Source organism: Saccopteryx bilineata, chromosome 1, assembly GCF_036850765.1.
Source record: "Saccopteryx bilineata isolate mSacBil1 chromosome 1, mSacBil1_pri_phased_curated, whole genome shotgun sequence".
Lineage (NCBI taxonomy): Eukaryota > Metazoa > Chordata > Mammalia > Chiroptera > Emballonuridae > Saccopteryx > Saccopteryx bilineata.
In genome coordinates this window covers 2,648,698-2,654,697 of record NC_089490.1, presented here as the reverse complement: position 1 = coordinate 2,654,697, position 6,000 = coordinate 2,648,698, and the positions used below count along the sequence as shown (strand labels likewise).

The 6,000-nt window shown below is 35.7% G+C and overlaps 1 non-coding gene across 1 annotated transcript; it reads right to left on the bottom strand.

Annotated features, from left to right (window-relative positions):
* Positions 1-5,416: 5,416 nt before the first annotated feature.
* On the bottom strand, positions 5,417-5,520 carry LOC136321677 (U6 spliceosomal RNA). Its single transcript, XR_010728813.1, has one exon. It is a non-coding gene; the product is annotated as a U6 spliceosomal RNA (small nuclear RNA).
* Positions 5,521-6,000: the final 480 nt, after the last annotated feature.

Sequence of the window (6,000 nt, the reverse complement as noted above, 5' to 3'; positions counted from 1 at the left end):
CTAACTAGTTATCTGACAAAGTTTGCTCTCCCTGCCATAAGGAGCTCACACAGAAAGCTGGCCACAGGGTGAGGAGTGTGTGGATCAAGTCCATGGAGTGTTGAGATGCCTGTGGGCCAGTTAGGGGATCTCCTGGTGAGGTTCTCCAATGGCTGTGGATGGGCTTCTTGATGAAGTCCATGACACAGTTAATAGGATTTGTGTTCCTTCAATGTCATCCAAAAGTCCAACTTCTCCTGGCTTCTACCCACTCCTGGTCATACAGCTCACCATTCAGCACTCTGGATGGGGTGAAAGAGAAATGGGCCTCTTCAGCAGCATCCTGCAAGGCAGGGGATCTGGATACTGACTCATACACTTCACTTCCCCCATGGGAAAGATCACAGGCTCAGGTAGTCTATTTTGGCACTGAGATGTTCAGCCTTGGTGGAGGGGTGATGCAGGCAATCAAATTGTTGCACTTACCTTTTCCAGTGGTGTGCTAGAACTTCTTTGCTGAAAACCTGGACTTCCACAAAGACTCTCATCTATGGGTAATCATCAAGACTGTTCTCCAAAGGCTCCCAGGCCACAGCTGAGAAGCTGGAGTTCACAGGCTACTATGGGGTTCACAGGGAGAACTGAAGTCTGGATGCCTATTACATAATGTATGGATGGAAACGTCTCCTCCTGAGACCCTTGGGATGTGGTGCTGGATCCCATAGCTCCCCCAAAGATACCTTTGTTTGTGGGTGGATGCAGTTTGCTGTTAATAAGAAGATAGGGGATATGGAAAAGAGACCTCTTATTTGGCTATGTTCCTGATGTCACTCCTCAAGTGCTTTTTATTTCCCGATTAACAATCTCACTTAAGAATATGATTAAGTCATATTCTTAATCAAATTTCAATAATTTGATGCCATACTATGTATGGTAGGTAAATTTTATATCTTTTCATGCCTAACAGTATTTTATTTTTTCTTTATGCCTGATTGTGATTTTAAAAAGGCATATATTTATTAATAAAAAATAAGTTTTCTTTAGAACTTAAGGCCTTTCTCATTATCTTAATGACAGAAGTATCTGGCAGCCTCACTTTTCTTCTGTCAGTGTTTTGTTTTCTCTTAGTGGATATTTTATGATCCTCCTTTAACCTTTGTGATTGTGAAATTTTAAAAATGATGTATTTAAAAATAGATCTTATTTATTAATTTTGTTAAATAGCTGAAAGTTCTATTCTACATCTTGAAAATTTCCCCTTATAATTTGTTTTGGCAATTTCTTTCCTTCATTTCTGTTTCTCTCTCTAACACTATTATTTACTATTGGCCTTCCTAGTCTATTCTCTGTGTCTTTTCTCTGTCTTTTTAAACCATATATTACATTTCTTTCTCTTTTTTCCATTTTCTTGATTTAGTGTTCTAATTTTTAAAATAAAAATGTCACCTTTTTAGCCTCTTATTATTACTTTTATAGAGGCAATATCTTTTGGCCTGACCTGTGGTAGCGCAGTGGATAAAGCATTGACCTGGAAATGCTGAGGTCGCTGGTTCAAAAACCCTGGGCTTGCCTGGTCAAGGCACATATGGGAGTTGATGCTTCCAGCTCCTCCCCCTGTCTCTGTCTCTCTCTGTCTCTCTCTGTCCCTCTCTGTCTCGTCTCTAAAATGAATAAATAAAATTAAAAAATTTAAATAAATAAATAAATAAAATATTTAAAAAAAAACAAACAAACAAACTTAGAGGCAATATCTTTTCACTAAGGATTCTAAATAAATTTGTTTGCTCTTACATGAACTTTTTCTATTGAATGTATAATTTTCATTTTATTTTATTCTAGTCTTTTCTGTCAACTGGCAACATTTTCTGAAATATTTTCTCTGCCCTTCTCAATCTTATTTGTCAGATACTATCATATGTAGCATCTGATTACATCTTAACAGACATTTACTCAGGCCTCCTTTAAACTCCATCATATATATTATATTTGGTTCTTGTGCAGTACTCTCTCTCATTACACTATTCCTTTCCTTTATAAATTCTTCAGAGTTTGTAATTCTATATCTGTCCAATTATTTTATATATGTGTATTTGCCTCCTGAAAGTCTAAGCTTTGTGAAGAAAATGGATGTTTTTATTTTCACAATATGTTAATACACTCAGAACATTTAGTATGGTATGTATTATAATACTGGTACTCAATGACCATTTTTACATTATTAATTGAATTAGTGAATATATTGACAAAAGTTGGGGCTTGTTCTAGCCAATAACAAAAAGAATGTCGCTTTTCTTTTCTTTGCTATTTTTCTTTGTAGAACCCCACATTCTTCAGAGTTCTATGGTATACAGCAGAATTTGGATACTTAGGGTTTCCCAAGTGTGATATAAATTAGGAAAACCTTCAAAGCTGACATATTTTTCAAAAAAAAATGCTTCTCTGCCTATATTTTGACTTTCCTGGAATACTCTAAAACTTTTTGGGGGGTTATGAAAAATTAAACTATTCAAAGTAGTAGAGAGAAAAGTGCCATGTATCAACAGTCCAGCTTTAACAGTGATCAATTTATGAGCAATTTTGTATACACACTACTTAATCTTACATGCTCATTGGGTTATTTTGAAAATAATCTCAGACATCATATCATTTTGCTCCTAAATGTTTTATTGTAAAAATCTACAATGTAATGACTTTCGTCATTAACCACATCTAAAATTAGATAAGTAATTCTTTAACACAATAAGTGTTCAGTTTTTCTACCTCACAAAAAAATTTGTAGCAGTTTTTTCATGTGACTATGAGTTCAAACAAAGCCTAGCATTTGGTTGCTATGTTTCTTCAGATTTTAAATGTATGGTTTCTCCATTCTCTATTTTTCCCAGCAAGCTATTTGCTGAAGAAACGGTTGTTTGCCTTGTAGAACTCCCCTTATTCTGAATTTGTTGGTTTCAACCCTGTGATGTCATTTACTACGAGATTTGTGCCCTGAGCTCCATAAAATAACACTAACACCAATTATTAACACTTTTTGACTGCTCACTAAAAGAAAAGCTGTGTGTGAAGTGCTTGATTTGTGAGCTTGATCTTTTGAAGAATTAAATCTGTGAAAATTTAATTCTTCAAAATTCTTAGTTTGTATATGGTTAATTCACAGTTGGCATATTTTATTATAAAAATTTTAAATTATGTGACTTTAAATGGCATGATAGTAATATTAATAAAGTCATATTTTATTCACATAACCTGGAATAATTCAAATAACAAATAATTCTCAAGAATCACATAATTTACAATCACAAGGACTTATTTTCAACATAGTAATGTTTTATGATGATCCTACTTTTAATTTCTTGCTGGAAAAATAAATAATTGTTCTTTTTTACAGGGAATTTTGCTACTTTAAGATGGTTGGATCTTGATAACATACAGAGTGAAATAAGTAAATCAGAAAAAACTAAGAACTGCATGATTCCATACATAGGTGGGACATAAAAACGGGACTAAGAGACATGGACAAGAGTGTGGTAGTTATGGGGGGGTGAGGGAGGAGAGTGAGTGAGAGGAGAAAAGGGAGGGGGAGGAGCACAAAGAAAGCCAGACAGAAGGTGACAGAGGACAATCTGACTATGGGTGATGGGTATGCAACATAATTGAATGACAGGATAACCTGGAGATTTTTTTTTGAACATATATACCCTGATTTATTGATGTCACCCCATTAAAATTAATAAAAATTTATAAAAGAAAGAATTAAAGGTAAAAAAATTATATGAACACTTTATAAATGAATCCTATTAATAAAATGCAACCAATATGTTTGCTTTTATCAGTACTTCATGGGGAAGGAGTCTGAGAAGGGAAGTACTTGTATATTTCTTGGGCACTGGTCATAATGACATTCAATATAACCCTTACACCATACTAACACACACACACACACACACACACACACATGCTTCCTCCAAAATGCTCAGTTCTGACCTCATGAATCATTGAAATTTAAAACTTTTTTCAGCACATTTGTGCATTTTCAGGTGATCTACATATTTTTCCTTACTAATAGTTTTACCTTATACATTTAGGATTATAATTACTAATCTTTTGTTTTCTTTTTTAATGTACTTTAATTTTACGTTTACAGCCAAACTGAGCAGAAGGTACAAAGATTTTCCTGTGTACACCCTGCTCTCACATGCATAGCCTCTTCTATTTTTAACATTTCCTACCAGAGCGGTCCATTGTTACAATCGATGAACCCACACTGACACATCATTATCACCCAGAAATTATGGTTTGTATGGGGTTCCCTCTTGGTGTTGTATATTAGGTGGTTTGGGCAAATGTTTAATGACCAGTGTCTGCAATTAAGGTTTCATACAGACTTTGATTTCTGCTCTAATAATCCTCTGTGCTCTCTTACTTACATTATCATGATCATCTCTCATTTGGGTTCCCTGCATGTACTAATTACTTGTCTGCACTTTTAACTATTCCCTTACTTCTATTTCTGGTAGCTTTTTCTCTTTGAATCTTTTCCACCTTCTTCAGAAAGTAGACATACATAAAGATCTGTTGCATATAACATAATGACTAAAAGTTCATGGGCCACAAAGAAGGGACATATCTTTTATCAGAGAGTAAAAACCTAAAGTCATATATTACAACTTTTTGTTCTAGGAGTTGTCTTAACAATACCTTTGCCACTAATCTATCACTGACCACCATAACCTCTCTATTCTCTCAGCCTAACCCAATCTCAGCTTCTCTTATTTTAGAGAGGAAAAAAATCCTCCAATTGATGTATGAAAAGAAATTCATCCATAGCTCTATGTTTGAATCTTCTAAATTATTAAAGGACTCAAACAACAAAAGTGCTTTTTATACAATAATGAGGTAGGTTAGTAAGAAGCTAGGTTAGTAAGATGCATATAATTAGCAATGTTTTATTTTTTAAAGATTATTTGCCTTGGCCAGTTGGCTCAGTGATAGAGCATCTGCTCAGCATGTGGATGTTTCAGGTTCAATTCTTGGTCAGGACACACAGGAAAAGCACCCATCTGCTTCTCTACCCTCCCCCTTTTGCTTCTTTCTCTCTTTCTCTCTCTCTCGTTCTTGCTGACTCTCTCTCTTCCACTGCTGAAGCCATGGCTCAATTGGCAAGAGTTAGGCCTGGGCACTGAGAATGGCTCCATGGCCTCTGCCTCAGGTGCTAAAATAGTTCACTTGCCGAGCAATGGAGCAAGGGTCCCAGATGGGAAGAGCATTGCCCCCTAGTGGACTTGCCAGGTATATCTCGGTCAGGGGTGCATGTGGGAGTCTGCCTCTGCCTCCTCTCCTCTCACTGAACTAATAAAATTTTCTTTTCAATTACATTTGACATTCAATATTATTTTATATTAGTTTCAAGTGTACAGCATAGTGCTTAGACAACTATACTAAAAACGTGGATTGCTTCATGAATATGCATAGCATCATTGTGCAGGGGCTTTGCTAATATTTTTGTATAGTTCCAATTTTAGTATATGTGATGATGAAATGCACATTAGTATTTTTTATGTATTTGCATACTATCTGTAAGTCACTGCCTGAATGTAAAGAATATTCAAATTCTGTCAATACCTCTGTGAAGTATTATCATTCCCACATTGTGAATAAGGGAAATATGTCTCAGAATGTTAGCTATTTAACCTAGCATTACAGAGTTTAAAATACTAGCTATATGGTACTGTGTCCTAGATCTGAATTTAGGTTTCTTTGTGCCAAACTCTGCTGTATCAATTATTATGTTAGTATTTGTCTCTCTCCCCATCGCCAGTTACATTTTAATCTCACTGAGCCAGATGACATGGACAGGGACAGTCTTGTACATTTTGTAGCTATGCCAGGATGTCACCCTAAGTGCAATGAGTGGACTCAATAACTTGCTGAAAACAATCTTAAAGGGCACAGTGACTCCAGGTCAGTTCACTCACACTCTGAAGGTAAAGTGTTGGACACACTCAGGAGAGCCAGAGATTCCCC